Genomic DNA, 20111 nt, shown 5'->3' on the forward strand with positions numbered 1-20111 from the left:
TGCATTCTTCAATTCCCTACCATTTACCATGTACTTCCTATTTTGATTTGTCCTGCCAAGATGTAGCACCTCACACTTATCAGCATTAAACTCCATCTGCCATCTTTCAGCCCACTCTTCCAACTGGCATAAATCTCTCTGTAGACTTTGAAAATCTACTTCATTATCCACAACCCCACCTATCTTAGTATCATCTGCATACTTACTAATCCAATTTACCACACCATCATCCAGATCATTGATGTACATGACAAACAACAGTGGACCCAACACAGATCCCTGTGGCACCCCACTAGTCACTGGCCTCCAACCTGACTAACAACCATCTACCATTACTCTCTGGCATCTCCCATTCAGCCACTGTTGAATCCATCTTGCTACTCCACCATTAATACCCAACAATTGAACCTTCTTAACCAACTTTCCGTGAGGAACCTTGTCAAAGGCCTTACTGAAGTCCATATATAAAACATCCACTGCTTTACCCTCATCAATTTCCCGAGTAACCTCTTCAAAAAATTCAAGAAGATTAGTCAAACATGACCTTCCAGGCACAAATCCATGTTGACTGTTCCTAATCAGACCCTGTTTATCCAGATGCTTATATATATTATCTCTAAGTATCCTTTCCATTAATTTGCCCACCACTGACGTCAAACTAACAGGTCTATAATTGCTAGGTTTACTCTTAGACCCCTTTTTAAACAATGGAACAACATGCGCAGTACGCCAATCCTCTGGCACTATTCCCGTTTCTAATGACATTTGAAATGTTTCTGTCATAGCCCCTGCTATTTCTACACTAACTTCCCTCAATGTCCTATGGAATATCCTGTCCGGACCTGGAGACTTATCCACTTTTATATTTCTCAAAAGTGTCAGTACTTCCTCTTCTTTGAATCTCATAGTTTCCATAGCTACTCTACTTGTTTCCCTTACCTCACATAATTCAATATCCTTCTCCTTGGTGAATACCGAAGAAAAGAAATTGTTCAATATCTCCCCCATCTCTTTTGGCTCTGCAGATAGCTGTCCACTCTGACTCTCTAATGGACCAATTTTATCCCTCGTTATCCTTTTGCTATTAATATATCTGTAGAAACCCTTTGGATTTACTTTCACCTTACTTGCCAAAGCAACCTCATATCTTCTTTTAGTTTTTCTGATTTCTTTCTTAAGATTCTTTTTATATTCTTTATACTCCTCAAGCACCTCATTTACTCCATGCTGCCTATAATTATTGTAGATCACTCTCTTTTTCCGAACCAAGTGTCCAATTTCCCTTGAAAACCATGGCTCTTTCCAATTTTTACTATTTCCTTTCAACCGAACAGGGACATAAAGATTCTGTACTCTAAAAATGTCACCTTTAAATGTCCTCCATTTCTCTTCCACATCTTTCCCATAAAACAAACTGTCCCAATTTACTCCTTTTAAATCCTTTCGCATCTCCTCAAAGTTAGCCTTTCTCCAATCAAAAATCTCAACCCTAGGTCCAGTTCTGTCCCTCTCCATAATTAGATTGAAACTTAACTTTGGCACGTTAATCCCTTCAGCAGATTTTGAAATAAACTTTGTGAATATAGGTTTCCCGAGCTCTGAAAAACTCACTGGTCAAAGCAGGCAAGGGGTGGAATGTCCTGAAGGACACAGAATCCCATCAGCCAGTAAGCAGTATCACAGCTTCATACCCCTCTTGAGTGAAACTACGAGATACGTTCTTCAATGGACATTTGATGCCAGGTCCCGACTGGAATGGTCGACAATTTCAATTTCTCCCCTCCACAGATACTGTTTGAACCACAGAGTTCCTCCAGCAATTTGCATTATACTCCAGATTACAGCAACTATAGTCTCTTGAGCTGTTAATATGGGATAAAATAGAGACATATATAATGGAGTATCAGAACATTTGCAAAGTCTGTTTGGTCAATTTATGTGCAAAGCTGAGAGCTGCAGATTTGGTGCCAGGAAATCTAGATCCTAGATTGAACTATCAGATAAGGTGTCCAGATGTCCTCACAATTGTTAAAATGTATGAGTACTTTGCAGAGAAACCCAAAGGTGTTGCAACTGCATTAGCCAGATAGGCTGGCTGCAGAAGAATTGTAAATACTGTAAATAATGTTATTTATGTTACTGTCTGAGGATTGGCTGAAGTGTGAAGCCTTGTTTGAATTGTTTATACTCCCCGGGAGAATGTTGCATTACTTCGGTCAACTGACTTCCTTCCAGAAGCTTCTGTAGAAACATTGTAATGGGATGCTTTGTAATTGGGTTGGGGGATGGTCAATAACACGGTAATGTAATCGATATCTGTGATTGGTTTGTAGGGGTTCCACCCCCATAAAGATCTGCCCCACTGGGTTCGATGACCTATAAGAGGTTCGTTATCGATCTTCTGGAGGAGCGCTTGGGACTGCGTAACCTTTTGGAAGTATCTGCTTGCACGAGGCTGAAGGGCTTGAACAAGCAGAGACAAGGATCAATCCCGCGGTGTGGCTAGGTATCGTATAGGGAATTTGTTATCTGTCATAAATTTAAAATTTAGTGGCCCAGTGCTTGGCTCGATGTTTTACTGAACTAGACTAAGGGGGTTAGCTCTAGGAGCATAATTACAGTACCACCTTTCTTCAATAAATGTTGTTTTCTTTCATGAGGAAACCTTGAAGAAAAGCCTTGAAAAGACACGTGGACAGGTTCAGAGGTAGGAAATTTTAAATGGGATATGGGAAAAACTTGGGGAAATGAAAATATCTTAGATGGGTCATCTTGGACAAGTTGAGCCGCAGGTGCTGTTCCCAAGCTGTATGAATCTATTCAACTATAATATAAAACATTGAGGAGAAGGTTAAAAGTATAATAAAGTTGATGTAGTAGGGGCTTGGAAAGCAGGTCATTAAAGAGATGAAGGGCTTGTGAGGTATCTTGGACATAGGTCGGGAGGGATTGGACAATCCGTCTTAAGAAGGTTCTCGATCCGAAACATCACCGATTCCTTTCCTCCAGGGATGCTGTCTGATCTACTGAGTTTCTCCAGCTTTTTGTATCAATCTCGAGGGAACCAATGCTATGATTGTTTACCCTATTATTGGGTTCGGCACTTATTTACTGCAGCCAGCAAGTAACTATAAGCTGCACTAATGAGGGATATTTTGGAGCAGAGTAATTAGACAATCCCAGGAGCTTTAAGAACAACCGCAGTTATTTGATGATGAAGCCATTGAGACCAACTTTGGTTATTCATTCATCAGAAAGACTTCCCTCCCATTCCATTAATACTGATCTGGCCTACAATCAAAGTAATATCCTTCTCTAAGGTATCTTCTCCAACAGGAATGATCCCTTCAGGCTGTGGCAGCCATCCTCACAAAACCATTAACATTCCAGGTTGACTAACAGTCTGGATCTTAGTGACTATAACGACATGCCAAAGACTGGCCTTTTGGGGCGGATAATAGTGCAATGGTAGAGTTGCTGCCCTACAGCGCCAGAGACCTGGGTTTGATCCTGACTGCGGGTGCTGACTGTATGGAGTGTAGGTTCTTCCTGTGACCGCTTGGGATTTCTCCAGGAGCTCCGGTTTCCTCTCACACTCCAAAGACGTACAGTTTGTAGGTTCATGGGGTGCTGTAAGTTGTAAATTGTCCCTTGTATGTGTTGGCAAGTGTTAGTGTGCGTGGATTGCTGGTTGGTGCGGACTCGGTGTGCCGAAGGTCCTGTTTCTGTGTTGTATCTCTAAAGTCAAAAGACTGATGCAGGGTTTGATGTGAAATATTGACAATTCCTTTGCTCGCAGCAGATGTTGTTCGACCCAATGAGTTCCTACAACAGATAGTTTGTTGTACCAAGAATGTATGCAATCAAAATCTATCAAAAGCAAACGAGCACAGATTTAAACAGAGAAGAAGAGTTTTAGAGGTTAGACAATAGACAATAGGTGCAGGAGTAGGCCATTCGGCCCTTCGAGCCAGCACTGCCATTCAATATGATCATGGCTGATCATCCACAATCAGTACCCTGTTCCTGCCTTCTCCCCATATCCCCTGACTCCGCTATCTTTAAGAGCCCTATCTAACTCTCTCTTGAAAGCATCCAGTGAATTGGCCTCCACTGCCTACTGAGGCAGAGAAATCCACAGATTCACAACTCTCTGGGTGAAAAAGTTTTTCCTCATCTCCGTTCCAAATGGCCTACCCATAATTCTTAAACCGTAGCCCCTGGTTTTGGACTCCCCCAACATCGGGAACTTGTTTCCTGCCTCTAGCGTGTCCAATCCCTTAATAATCTTATATGTTTCAATAAGATCTCCTCTCATCCTTCTAAATTCCAGTGTATACAATCCCAGCCATTTCCTGCTATCAACATATGACAGTCCCGCCATCCCGGGAATTAATCTTGTGAACCTATGCTGCACTCCGTCAATAGCAAGAATGTCCTTCCTCAAATTTGAAGACCAAAACAGCACACAATACTCCAGGTGTGGTCTCTAAATTTGGGGAAGGACATTCTTTGTTGCATGCAGTTGTGAGGGAAATGTTTCTCACACAAGGAGTGGTTGATATCTTAAACTCGCTGCCAGAGGAGGTGTTGGATTCAGATCCATTTGAGACATTTAGGTGGGCATTTAAATAACAGGTAGATTGTAGAGTTGCAAATTATGAAGCCAGAGGAAAGAATATAGGTGGGGGAGGGGGAGAAATAGGTGGGAGTAACAGAGGCTGGGGCACAGAGGTGGGGGGGGGGGGGGGGGGAGTAAGGGGGTTGGGGGGGAGAAAGGGGGAAGGAAAGAGGGGTTTGTTGTAGATTACTCAACAAAATGGAGGTTTATACTGTCAAATTGTAAACTACCCAAGCGGAATATGAAGTGCTGTTTCTCCAATTTGTGTCTGGCCTAATTCAGACAATGAAGGAGTCAGTATGGGATTGGGATTATTAATTAACTCTCTCTTGTCACACATTGCTAGATCTAATACAACATGTTCTCAGTTGATCTAGAAATTAATTTCATATACATTCCAGGAAACTTTCCTCTACTTTGGTAATACTAATCTAGTTTGCTCAGTCTAAATATAGATTAGCGTAGGAAGGAACAGCAGATGCTGGTTTACTCCCAAGATAGACACAAATTGCTGAAATAACTCAGTGGGGCAAGCAGCAACTCTGGAGTCTGAAGAAGGGACTCGACTCAAAACGTCACCCATTCCTTCTCTCCAGAGATGCTGCCTGTCCCGCTGAGTTACTGCAGCACTTTGTGTCTATCTAAATGTAGATTAGTTCCCCGTGGTTACTCTATTATTTTGTTGCGTGCAGCGATAATATTTTATTTATAGCATCCCTTACCTTGCAACTGCTTGCAAGAATATGCATGAAAAGTGTAACAGAGCGGACGGGAGGGAAGCGGGCAAGGGGTACAAAGCTGGAAGCTCAAAGAGGAAACTGTACACATGGTTGGAGATGAGGTGCCTCAGAGACCAGGTTAATGAAGTCCAGGGACAGGAGACTTGATCAAGCAGCAGAAATCACATCCGTCAGATAATATCTGGATTGATCCTGAAAATAAATGTGAGAATGCCGGGTTCAGCTTGTAGCACTGAGAGATAAAGAGAGAACGTATCACAGCATCAGCCACTGTATTAAGGTGACTGCAATTTCTCATTTCTCAGATGGTAGTATGTCTCCACAAAGAAGGAATTCTCACATTTATTAATTCCTCGGGTTGGACTCTGGCAGAGCTGCGTGTATAGGAATATTGTGCTCAAAGGAAGACAGGGAAATACACCAGTCCTACATGCTGCTTCTACAAATGCCCAGTCAGTGACCATCAACAGCCCCCTGACATTGAGAATTTCATAGATTTACAATCACTTGCATGAGAAACATCTCCTCATTTCAATCTTAAATGGCCAGCCACATATCCTAGGAATACGGTTTGCGTGTTCTACACTGCAGGCCAGAGGAAACACATTCTCGGCATCCACCCTTCCACTTTCTTTCTGTTGGTAAACACGATCACTAACTGCAGTCAAGCACCCAGGATTTTGGTGCAGTGCTGGAAAATAACCCCATGAGGAATGCACCTACTTGCTCAAGCTCAAGAACTCAAGTCTCAGATCCCAGCACCTGTACTAACACTCACACCTTACCCCAGCATCATTAGTCAATCAGCTAAATCTAAATCATAACTGCAACTGATTATCCCACTGCACTTACATAAGGTCATAAGATCATCATTGATAGGAGCAGAATTAGACCATCAAGTCTACTCTGCCATTCAAACATGGCTGCCATATAGCGTCAGAGATCGGGATCCGATACTGACTTTGATTGCCATAATTGAATGGCAGTGTAGACTCGATGGGCCCTACTTCTGCACATTTCACATGAACTTATGACAACACCTCTGCACCTGGCTCACTACTGTTATTACAAACAAAACTCACAAATTAAAGAACCAAAAAGGATCAACTGTTACAACAATAAACCTTTCCAGTTCCTTTCAACCAAGGAGGGCCAAGAACGAAGACCTGAAGCTTCAATTTTACACTTGCAAAGAGGTCATAAGTGATTGGAGCAGAATTTGGCCATTCGGCCCATCAAGTCTACTCTGCCATTCAATCATGGCTGATCTATCTCTCCCTCCTAACCTAATTCTCCTGCCTTCTCCCCATAACCTCTGGCACCCGTACTAATCAAGAATCTATTTATCTCTGCCTTAAATATATCCACTGACTTGGCATCCACAGCCTTCTGTGTCAAATAATTCCACAGATTCACCGCTCTTTGACTAAAGCAATTCATCCTCATCTCCTTCCTAAAAGAACATCCTTCAAATCTGAAGCTATGTCCTCTAGTTCTAGACTCTCCCACTAGTGGAAACATCCTTTCCACATCCACATATGGTGGGTGTATGGAGGAAGAAACTCGTTGTTGGACATGAGTGCTGAGTGTGCAAAGGAGAGAGCAACCGATGGCCATCAACATTGCACGCAGAAACACATATCACCCCAGTTGTGCTTTGAGCAATTGATATTTATTTCACTACAAGATATTAATTTTGTTTTTTCCTCTCCTGTGCTAGTGTTATTCCCACTTTGAAATGAAGCAAAGTTCATGTCTGCAATCTTGCTCGACCTTATCCTTCTCTTGTTTAATTGGCAAAGTGTAAACTATTCACAAGATGCTTTCAGAAAGAGAGAGACAGGTTATTATGTGCCACCTGCGCTCATTTCTATTCCAATTTACTGCTTACTGTAGTTGAAAACTCTACAACTAGTTGAATAATTATGTTGTTTGTCTCTCCAAGGACTTCCAACTAGTTTATGACATGCGGTTTTTTTTATGCCAAGGTTGGTGCTTTGAATTGAACCAAATCAGCATCCAATTAAAATAAAGGCAAAAGAGTATAGTTCAAGTAAATTTGTGGTGTATTCATTTAATTTTGTATGTCAGAATTAAAGAGCCTGGGTTTTAGATTATGGAGTGCTTATATACACATCCAAGACTGAAAATAAATTGCAGCTAGTTTCTATAAATCCAATTTATTTGAAAATCAACAGAGATGCAGAGTGCATTTTAATCTTGTGAGAGATTAGCTGTAGCTAGTATTGTTTTACAGAAACCAAACCGAGGGATAGACAGGGAACAGTTCCATTATAGATTCCATTAACGGTTCAGTTTAAAAGTAAATGGTTACTTCATCGTAAATCAGGAATAATAAAACCTGTAAACATTCACCATTTTAATCTCCTTAGAACTAGGGAGTGACAGAGATTGCATTCAGTATGCCTCATTTTGTTCCACTTCCCCCCTGCGTGTGGTGATTTAAACTGAGTCATCAATGGTTCAACAGTCCCTTACACACATGTTATTTTTTACAATAATAATTTGAGAGATTTTTGGTTGACAGAAGGATTAAATCAACAGCATTCCCACTTCTAATGTTGTCTGTAATCTTCAAAAGGAACATTTTTCAGAGTTTAGTTTCTAGGCTCTAGTTCTCCTTGAAGAAATGGTGGTGAGCACCCTTCTTGAAGCAGTGCAAATGTTGCTGTGATGAAATTTCTCCCACAAACTCAAACCTGAGTTCAGAGATCTAGACCTTGTCATGATGAAGCAATAGGAAAAAAATTTTTAATTTGAAAAACGTATGTGACTTGCAGACAAACCAGGTGACAGTTCACATGAGCCTTCTTCTGCCCTTGACCTTGAGGTCATAGGTTTATAAAGTGTTTAAAGTTCCATATAGTTTAGAGATGTAGCATTGAAACAGGCCCGACAGCCCACCGAGTCCATACCAACCAGTGATCTATCCGCTGCCTTCAGGTAGAAGGTACAGGAGCCTGAAATCTGCAACATCCCATTCAGGAACAGCTTCTTCCCCACAGCCATCAGACTATTAAACTCAACTCAAACAAAAATCTAAACTTTAATAGCCTATTGCACTTTATCTGGTTAATTATGTGTGTATATATTTATTCAATGGTATATGGACACACTGATCCGTTCTGTATTTATTTATGCCTACAATATTCTGTTATGCTGAAGCAAAGCAAGAATTTCATTGTCCTATCTGCGACACATGACCATAAACTCTCTTGAATCTTGAATCTTGATCCCCGTACACTAGTTCTAACAATCCACACACTAGGGACAACTCACAGAACTTACAACCATGTTCATCTTTAGAATGTGGGAGGAAACAGGATAATCTAGAGGAAACCCACGCGGTCACAGGGAGAACGTACATACTCCGTACAGACAGCACCCATAGTCAGGATCGAACCCAAGAACCTGCTCATCTTTGGAATGTGGGAGGAAACTGGAGAATCTAGAGGAAACCCACGCGGTCACAGGGAGTACAAACAAACTGCGTACAGACAGCACCCGTAGTCAGGATCGAACCCGGGTCTCTGGAGCTGTAAGGCAGCAACTCTACCCCTGTGCCACTGTGTACGCTCTAAACAAGTGTGTAAGAAGGACTGCAGATGCTGGTTTAAACCGAAGATAGACACAAAATGCTAAAGTATCTCAGCGGGACAGGCAGCATCTCTGGAGAGAAGGAATGGGAAATGTCACCCATTCCTTGTCTCCAGAGATGCTGCCTGTCCCGCTGAGTTACTCCAGCATTTTGTGTCTATCTTCACTCTAAACAAGTCATTGTTTGGAACTGAAAGAATGTCTTGGGAATAGTGTAGGTAGGAATTGTATTTTATCAATAGTACACATTGAGACACAGACTGCCAAAGATGAAGGGAATGGCTATTTGGTCTGGTGTATGGAATGCTTTTTAACCATGCTGCATACCCCTGCTGATATCAAGTTTTGTGAGTGCTGTTGAATACATCCAGCCAAGTGTGGAGTATCCTATCGCCACTTAGCACCCAATAAAGCATAAATACAAAGCTCCATCTGATCTGTAGAACTGAAATGATCCAATCAAATGGACATTTTATATTTTTATATTGACTTAGCCTCGTCCATATCCAAAGTATTAAGGCAATGCACTGAACTTACACACAAAATATTTGGCTCCCATGCTGTGAGTTTAGATTATTTATACATCAAGAGCAGCTGAGGAAGAAATAAGAGTGTAAACAAAAGAGTGTAAACAGGCTTTTTGGGGGAGCAATTATTAAAGGATATATGAAAGAATGTGTAAGTTACCAGTTTAAAGTGCAATCAAAAATGATTGCAGACATTTGTGGTTTATAATTTGAACTTAAAGTGGGAGTTATAATTCTGTATGGGGAAAGATCTAAATGGCGTCAAGTTGGGAAAAGGGGAAGTACAACGGGACCTGGGGGTTCTTGTACACCAGTCTATGAAAGTAAGCATGCAGGTAAAGCAGGCAGTGAAGAAAGTGAATGGCATGTTGGACTTTAGAACAAGAGGAATCGAATATAGGAGCAAAGAGGTCCTTCTGCAGTTGTACAGAGCCCTAGTGAGACCACACCTGGAGTATTGTGTGCAGTTTTGGTCCCCTAATTTGAGGAAGGACATTCTTGCTATTGAGGGAGTGCAGCGTAGGTTTACAAGGTTAATTCCCGGGATGGCGGGACTGTCATATGCTGAGAGAATGGAGCAGCTGGGCTTGTACACTCTGGAGTTTAGAAGGATGAGAGGGCATCACATTGAAACATATGATTGTTAAGGGTTTCGACACGCTAGAGGCAGGAAACATGTTCCCGATGTTGGGGGAGTCCAGAACCAGGGGCCACAGTTTAAGAATAAGGAGTAAAAAAAACTTACCTCGCACATCTCCTTTAAACTTTGCCCCTTTCAACTCTATTCTTTGCCATTTTCACCCTGGATGAAAGGTACTAACTGTTTAACATATTTATTCCTCTCATCAGTTTCCTCGCAGCCTCTGGTCACCAGCTAAATGAATTAGATAAGATCGATATAGAAGTGGACACACATAGATATACAGGGTGTCTCCAACTGTGAGAGAATCCAAAATTGGAGGTCATAAACATAAAATAAGCCCTCAGTTCAGTTTGGTTTAGTTTATTGTCACGTGTTTCGAGGTACGGTGAAAAGCTTGTTGTTGCGTGCTATCCAGTCAGTAGAAAGACAATACACAATAACAATCAATCCATTTACAGTGTATAGATACATGATACAGGAATAACCTTTAGTGCAAGGTAAGTCCGGTCAAGGATAGTCCGAGGGGCATCAGAGGTTGATAGTAGTTCAACCTCTGATGCCCTCTGGTTGCTCTCTGGTTGTGGCTACTTCCCCTCAGCCATCAGGCTATTAAACCTGGCTCGGACAAAACTCTGATTATTAGCAACCACTTTCTGTTATTTGCACTACCAGTTTATTTATTCATGTGTGTATATATTTATATCATGGTATATGGACACATTTATCTGTTTTGTAGTAAATGCCTACTATTTTCTGTGTGCTTAAGCAAAGCAAGAATTTCATTGTCCTATACAGGGACACATGACAATAAACTCACTTGATAGGATGATCCAGTTACCTGATAACAGCTGAGAAGAAACTGTCCCTGAATCTGGAGGTGTACATTTTCACACATTTATACCTTTTGCCTGATGGGAGAGGGGAGAAGAGGGAGTGGCCAGGGTGTGACTCATCCTTGATTGTGCTGCTGGCCTTGCCGAGGCAGCGTGAGGTATAAATGGAGTCAATGGAAGGGAGGTTAGTTTGTGTGATGGTCTAGGTTACTTCCACAATTTGCTGCAATTGCGTACGATCCCGAACAGAGCTGTTCTCAAACCAAGCCCGATAGAATGCTTTCAATGTTACAGTATGAGGCAAAGAATTCAGGAGAATTTTCTTCATTCAGAGAGTGCTTTGAATGCACGACTTCTCACCCCATGGAACAGGTAAAGTTGAAAGTAGAAAGGAAAGCTGGTTAAGCACACAAGGGAGAAATGAATAAAAAAAGATTGAGAAGGATATATGGACAAATTTAGATGAGGAAGGAGATGAAGAGGCTGGTCTGAAGTATAAATTTTTGCATACATTTTTGCCCGATGCATATGCAAATCTGTATAAGCTATGTGAGTTGCATAGAAAAAAGGAAGGATGAGAGTCATGCATTTGCTTCTGTTGCACTCTTGACAGATAATGTATTTATTATCATACAGTGAATATCGTATGCCTTTTATTAAATTCAGGGTGATAATAGAAAGCAATCAGATTGGAGGTTTTGATTCAGTTGTTAACATGTGCAGTGATAATTACACCCACAGTATGAGTGCATTGTAAAATCTCACATCCAGTGTAGAAATGCGTGTATTTTATTATTCGCTGTATATCTGAATGGAATAGTCGTTCCACTGAAGCCAAATTAATATGTGAGTATAATGAAAATATAAGCTTCATTCTTTCAGTATTGAACCCATTTGGAGCAGGGCAGCACATGAGGAAGCTCCAAGGAAACCCTGCAGAGTTAACAGTTTGAAAGCAAGAGGGTGATTATCAAAAAAAATCAATAGGCTTGTTAACTGAGCTGAGCGATGTGAAGGAAACAGGTGCACATGATGAGATTAGTAATTCCCAAATTATTTCAACTTTCTGATGAAATAATTCTCTACATGGGAACTGGAGAAAATATTAAATTAATACAAAGCAACATTTTCTGGGGAAATATATTAGGGCGGCACAGTGGCGTAGCGGTAGAGTTATTGCCTTACAGCGCCAGAGACCCGGGGTCGATCCTGACTACGTGTACTTGCCTGTACGAAGTTTGCACGTTCTCCCCGTGACCTGAGTGGGTTTTATCCCAGATCTTCGGTTTCCTCTCACACTCCGAAGACGTACAGGTTTTTACGTGAATCAGCTTGGTGTAAATGTAAAATTGTCCCTAGTGTGTGTAGGGCAGAGTTAATGTGTGGGGATTGCTGGTCGGCATGGACTCGGTGGGCTGAAGGGCCTTTTTTCCTCGCTGTATCTCTAAACTAAACTAAGTTAAACTAAGCCTTTGAGAGCCTTAAAAAGACAGACTATGGTGATAATAGTAGGATCTTCAGGTCAGCATGTCTTATGCATAATTAAATAGCTGAAGCTTCACATTAATAAAATGGCAAAACGATTTTCCCCTCCACCCTCCCCCTCTTCCTCACCACCTATATTCCTGCCTCTGAAGAGGTAGCAATTGATCCAATATCTCCTCCCTCACATCCATCCAAGGATCCCGGCATTTCTTCCATGTAAAACAGAGGTTCACGTGCTCCTCCTCTAATCTCATCTGGGGAATAACCTGGGGAAGGTGTGATCTTAAGAGAAGCAATGTGGAGAATGGTGGAACTGGTAAAATGACTAGGGTGGAGGAAGGGGGCAAGGAAAGAGGGGGGAGGGGATGGGAGTGTAAAAATGGAATTACTTAAATTTAGAGCATTCAATGTTCATACCACAGTGAAATATGAGGTGCTGTTCCTCCAATTTGCATGTAGCTTCACTCCTACCCAAGTCAACAATGGACCGACCAGGCATTGCCCTGTCTGAGGCTATTTGTGGCTAGCCTTGAATGGTCCTGGTCATTTCTTGCCTCCAGCTCTTTACCTCCCCCCCTACCCTCCCCTCCCCCACCATCCACCACAACTCATACTTTCAGTCTGAAGAAGGGTCCCGATCTGAAACGTCACCCATCCTTTTTCTCCGGAGTTACTGCCTGACCCGCTGAGTTACTCCAGCACTTTGTGCCTATCCTATGCTGTACTGTTCTATTGGATAGACACAAAGTGCTGGAGTAACTCAGCGGGACAGGCAGCATCTCCGGAGAGAAGGATTGGTGACGTTTTGGGTTGAAATCCTTCTTCAGACTGTTCTATGTTCTACATGAAAAAACACTTGTATGTTTACATAATTTGCAGGTCCGTGTCATCAGGAGGTAAAGGCAATAAATATGCAGCTGATCTGCTTTGGTCACTTTGCTGATTATCTCAGAGACCATTTCATGCTTTGCCTCAATCCATAGTCAATACTCTTCCAGTGCTGTAACAATGAGGTACTTGCTCCAGCTTTTTATTGAGAGAGTCCGTTCCATTTACAAATAGAAAAGATTTGTGGGTGGCACAGTGGTGCAGCAGTAGAGTTGCTGCTTTGCAGCGCTTGCAGCGCCGGAGACTCGGGTTTGATCCCAACTACAGACTACGGGTGCTTTCTGTATGGAGTTTGCACATTCTCACCGTGACCTGCATGGGTTTTCTCCAAGATATTTGGTTTCCTCCCACACTCCGAAAACGTCAAGGTTTGTAGGTTAATTGGCTTGGTATCATTGCAAAAATTATCCCGAATGAGTGTCGGATAGTGTTATTATGCGGGGATCGCTGGTCGACGCGGACCCAGTGGGCCGAAGGGCCTGTTTCCACGTTGTGTCCCTAAAACTCAAAGTAAACCAATCTAGGAAAGTAGAGACTCACAAGAGAAGGGAGAAAAAGCGAGTGTAATGGAGACGCAAGAGAAAGAGTAGATGCTGTATCTACAGTTCCTGCTGGAGGAACTCAACAGGTTAAGTAGGATCTGTGGACGGAAAGGTATGGTCGACATTTTGGATCAGAACCATGCATCAGGATCCTGAGAGCAATGGGGCCAGATCACCTTCTGAAATGCTGACTGCTCCACTCTGAGGCCAACCCAAGATGCAGAGTCCCACGATAAATAATTCCTTGCTTAGACATCCTTTGATGAGCTTTTGGATTGCAACTGCAGTCCAGGATGGCCACACCGATATCTGGGTGTGAAAATCTGCTCACTGGGGCACGAAACATGATTTGTGTTGAAAATTATGAGAGGAATATATACCACCGGGTGGCGCCAGCAATGGCTGCCTCGTTAACAGACTGTCTGTCCCTTCCTTCTTTGTTGTTTGTTCGTAGGGGTGGTAAATGTATGTATTTAGTGTTCTTTAGCTTGTTTTATGTGTTTGTGGGGGGTGGGGTTTGGGGGAAACTTGTTCTAATCTTTTACCTCGACGGAGATGCGATTTTTTTCCATATCGCGGGAGCCTACAGGACATAACATCATGGAGCTGGCGATCCCTGCCGGGGATCGACTTTGGGGACCAACCGTGGGGGCATGCGGCTTTAGCATTGTGGACCTCTCATGTTCTCTGGTCAGAGACGACTTCGGGAGCTCAAGCCGCAGGAGCTTTGACTGCCCCGACACAGGGGCTCCAACCGCCCCGACACGGGGGCTTCGACCTCCGGCTGTGGGAGCCAAGACTGCAGATGGTTCAACTGACCCGACCATGGTAGAATAAAAGAGGAAGTAGATTTTGACTTTATAGCCTTCCATCACAGTGAGGAATGTGGGGAATCCGCTGTGGTGGATGTTTATGTTAACTTTTATGTAGTTGTGTGTCTTGTTGCTTTTTTTTCAGTATGGCTGTATAGTAATTCGAATTTCACTGTACGTTAATTGGTACATGTGACAATAAACTGACCTTGAAACCTTGAATAGATTGGGTAGACGCACAGAGTCTCTTGCCCAGAGTAGGTGAATCGAGGACCAGTGGACATAGGTTTAAGGTGAAGGGGAAAAGATTTAATGGCAATCTGAGGGGTACCTTTTTCACACAAACATGGTGGGTGCATGGAACAAGCTGCCGGAGGAGGCAGTTGAGGCAGGGACTATCCCAACATTTAAGAAACAGTTAGACAGGCACATGGATAGGACAGGTATGGAGGGATATGGACGAAACGCAGGCTAGTGTAGCTGGGACATGTTGAACGGTGTGGGCAAGTTGGGTGTGAACTGCGTGGGTTTTCTCCGAGATCTTCGGTTCCCTCCCACACTCCAAAGGCGTACAGGTTTGTAGGTTAATTGGCTTGGTATAAATGTAAATTGACCCTGGAGTGTGTAAAGTAGTGTTAATGTGCAGGGATCGCTGGACGGTGCAGACTTGGTGGGCTGAAGGGCATGTTTCCGCACTGTATCTCTAAAGTAAAAATTGTACAAGACATTGGAGGCTGCACTTGGAGTAATGTGTTCAGTTTTATTCACCCTGCTATGGGAAAGATGTCATTAAGCTGGAAAGAGCGCAGAGAAGATTACGGGGATATAGGAAAAGTTAAGAAGAACACCAGAATTAACGAGACAGAAAGCTCATGAAGGGATCGGAGAGTATGGCCAAGTGAAATAGGAATCGATGTTAAAGGTGAGGTGAGTAATGGATTAAAAGTATTATATATGAATGCGCGAAGTATAAGTAAAGTGGATGAGCTTGAGGTTCAGTTAGAGATTAGTAGATATGACATTGTGGGGATTACTTGAGACATGGCTGCAGGAGGATTTGGACTGGGAACTGAATATTCAGGGTTATACGTCCTATAGAAAGGACAGGCAGGTGTGCAGAGGAGGTGGGGTAGCTCTGTTGGTGAGGGATGAAATTCAGTCCCTTGCGAGGGGTGACATAGGGACTGACGATGTAGAGTTAAATTTAGAGCATTCAATGTTCATACCACAGTGAAATATGAGGTGCTGTTCCTCCAATTTGCATGAAGCTTCACTCCTACCCAAGTCAACAATGGACCGACCAGGCATTGCCCTGTCTGAGGCTATTTGTGGCTAGCCTTGAATGGTCCTGGTCATTTCTTGCCTCCAGCTCTTTACCTCCCCCCCTACCCTCCCCTCCCCCACCATCCACCACAACTCATACTTTCAGTCTGAAGAAGGGTCCCGATCTGAAACGTCACCCATCCTTTTTCTCCGGAGTTACTGCCTGACCCGCTGAGTTACTCCAGCAATTTGTGCCTATCCTATGCTGTACTGTTCTATTGGATAGACACAAAGTGCTGGAGTAACTCAGCGGGACAGGCAGCATCTCCGGAGAGAAGGATTGGTGACGTTTTGGGTTGAAATCCTTCTTCAGACTGTTCTATGTTCTACATGAAAAAACACTTGTATGTTTACATAATTTGCAGGTCCGTGTCATCAGGAGGTAAAGGCAATAAATATGCAGCTGATCTGCTTTGGTCACTTTGCTGATTATCTCAGAGACCATTTCATTCTTTGCCTCAATCCATAGTCAATACTCTTCCAGTGCTGTGACAATGAGGTACTTGCTCCAGCTTTTTATTGAGAGAGTCCGTTCCATTTACAAATAGAAAAGATTTGCGGGTGGCACAGTGGTGCAGCAGTAGAGTTGCTGCTTTGCAGCGCTTGCAGCGCCGGAGACGCGGGTTTGATCCCAACTACAGACTATGGGTGCTTTCTGTATGGAGTTTGCACATTCTCACCGTGACCTGCATGGGTTTTCTCCAAGATATTTGGTTTCCTCCCACACTCCGAAAACGTCAAGGTTTGTAGGTTAATTGGCTTGGTATCAATGCAAAAATGATCCCGAATGAGTGTCGGATAGTGTTATTATGCGGGGATTGCTGGTCGACGCGGACCCTGTGGGCCGAAGGGCCTGTTTCCACATTGTGTCCCTAAAACTCAAACTAAACCAATCTAGGAAAGTAGAGACTCACAAGAGAAGGGAGAAAAAGCGAGTGTAATGGAGACGCAAGAGAAATAGTAGATGCTGTATCTACAGTTCCTGCTGGAGGAACTCAACAGGTTAAGTAGGATCTGTGGACGGAAAGGTATGGTCGACATTTTGGATCAGAACCATGCATCAGGATCCTGAGAGCAATGGGGCCAGATCACCTTCTGAAATGCTGACTGCTCCACTCTGAGGCCAACCCAAGGTGCAGAGTCCCACGATAAATAATTCCTGGCTTAGAGATCCTTTGATGAGCTTTTGGATTGCAACTGCAGTCCAGGATGGCCACACCGATATCTGGGTGTGAAGATCTGCTCACTGGGGCACAAAACATGATTTGTGTCGAAAATCATGAGAGGAATATATACCACCGGGTGGCGCCAGCAATGGCTGCCTCGTTAACCGACTGTCTGTCCCTTCCTTCTTTGTTGTATATTCGTAGGAGTGGTAAATGTATGTATTTAGTGTTCTTTAGCTTGTTTTATGTGTTTGTGGGGGGTGGGGTTTGGGGGAAACTTTTTCTAATCTTTTACCTCGACAGAGATGCAATTTTTTCCATATCGCGGGAGCTTACAGGACATAACATCATGGAGCTGGCGATCCCTGTCGGGGATCGACTTTGGGGACCAACCGTGGGGGCATGCGGCTTTAGCATTATGGACCTCTCATGTTCTCTGGTCAGAGACGACTTCGGGAGCTCAAGCCGCAGGAGCTTTGACTGCCCCGACACAGGGGCTCCAACCGCCCCGACACGGGGGCTTCGACCACCGGCTGTGGGAGCCAAGACTGCAGATGGTTCAACTGACCCGACCACGGGAGAATAAAAGAGGAAGTAGATTTTGACTTTATAGCCTTCCATCACAGTGAGGAATGTGGGGAATCCGCTGTGGTGGATGTTTATGTTAACTTTTATGTAGTTGTGTGTCTTGTTACTTTTTTTTCAGTATGGCTGTATGGTAATTCGAATTTCACTGTATGTTAATTGGTACATGTGACAATAAACTGACCTTGAAACCTTGAATAGATTGGGTAGATGCACAGAGTCTCTTGCCCAGAGTAGGTGAATCGAGGACCAGTGGACATAGGTTTAAGGTGAAGGGGAAAAGATTTAATGGGAATCTGAGGGGTACCTTTTTCACACAAACATGGTGGGTGTATGGAACAAGCTGCCGGAGGAGGCAGTTGAGGCAGGGACTATCCCAACATTTAAGAAACAGTTAGACAGGCACATGGATAGGACAGGTATGGAGGGATATGGACGAAACGCAGGCAGGTGGGACTAGTGTAGCTGGGACATGTTGAACGGTGTGGGCAAGTTGGGTGTGAACTGCGTGGGTTTTCTCCGAGATCTTCGGTTCCCTCCCACACTCCAAAGGCGTACAGGTTTGTAGGTTAATTGGCTTGGTATAAATGTAAATTGACCCTGGAGTGTGTAAAGTAGTGTTAATGTGCAGGGATCGCTGGACGGTGCAGACTTGGTGGGCCGAAGGGCATGTTTCCGCGCTGTATCTCTAAAGTAAAAATTGTACAAGACATTGGAGGCTGCACTTGGAGTAATGTGTTCAGTTGTATTCACCCTGCTATGGGAAAGATGTCATTAAGCTGGAAAGAGCGCAAAGAAGATTACGGGGATATAGGAAAAGTTAAGAAGAACACCAGAATTAACGAGACAGAAAGCTCGTGAAGGGATCGGAGAGTATGGCCAAGTGAAATAGGAATCGATGTTAAAGGTGAGGTGAGTAATGGATTAAAAGTATTATATATGAATGCGCGAAGTATAAGTAAAGTGGATGAGCTTGAGGCTCAGTTAGAGATTGGTAGATATGACATTGTGGGGATTACAGAGACATGGCTGCAGGAGGATTTGGACTGGGAACTGAATATTCAGGGTTATACGTCCCATAGAAAGGACAGGCAGGCGTGCAGAGGAGGTGGGGTAGCTCTGTTGGTGAGGGATGAAATTCAGTCCCTTGCGAGGGGTGACATAGGGACTGACAATGTAGAGTTGCTGTGGATAGAATTGAGGAATAGCAAACGTAATAAGATACTAATGAGAGTTATCTACAGGCCCCCAAACAGTAGTCTGGATATAGGGTGCAAGTTGCAGCAGGAGTTCAAATTGGCATGTAACAAAGGCAATAGCACTGTGGTTATTGGAGATTTCAATACACAGGTAGACTGGGAAAATCAGGTTGGTTCTGGACCCCATGAAAGGGAGTTTGTAGAGTGCCTCCAAGATGGATTATTAGAGCAGCTTGTACTAGAGCCTACCAGAGGGAAAGTAATTCTGGATTTAGTGTTGTTTAATGAACCACATTTAATAAGGGAACTCAAGGTAAAGGAACCACTAGGAGGTAGTGAAAATAATATGATATGTTTTAATCTACCATTTGAGAGGGAGAAGGTTAAATCAGAAGTGTCAGTGTTGCAATTGAACAAAGGGGACTATGAAGGCATGAGAGAGGTGCTGCCCAAGGTCGACTGGAAAAGGATCATATCAGGAATGCCGGTGGAACAGCAATTTCTGGGCATAATCCAGAAGATGCAGAATCATTTCATTCCATAGAGGAAGAAAGATTCTAAGGGGAGCAGGAGGCAACCGTGGCTGACAAGGGAAGTTAGGGATGGTTTAAAACTAAAAGAAAAGGTGTATAACATAGCAAAGAGTAGCGGGAAGCCAGAGGATTGGGAAACTTTCAAATGAAAACAGAAGGTAACAAAAAGGACAATATGGGGTGAAAAGATGAAGTACGAGGGTAAGCAAGCCAAGAATATAAAGGATAGTAAAAGCTTATTTTGGTATGTTAAGAGAAAAAGATTAGTAAATACAAATGTGGGTCCCTTGAAGGCAGTAATAGGTGAAATTATTATGAGGAACAAGGAAATGGCAGAAGAATTGAACAGGTACTTTGGTTCTGTCTTCACTAAGGAAGGCACAAACAATCTCCCAGATGTACTAGAGGACAGAGGATCTAGGGAGACAGAGGAACTGAAATAATATTAGGTACACTGATGGGACTGAAGGCTGATAAATCCCCAGGCCATGATGGTCTGCATCCCAGGGTACTCAAGGAGATAGCTCTAGAAATTGTGGATGCATTGATGATCGTTTTCCAATGTTCTATAGATTCAGAATCAGTTCCTGTGGATT

The sequence above is a fragment of the Amblyraja radiata genome, chromosome 3 (genome assembly GCF_010909765.2).
Source record: "Amblyraja radiata isolate CabotCenter1 chromosome 3, sAmbRad1.1.pri, whole genome shotgun sequence".
NCBI lineage: Eukaryota > Metazoa > Chordata > Chondrichthyes > Rajiformes > Rajidae > Amblyraja > Amblyraja radiata.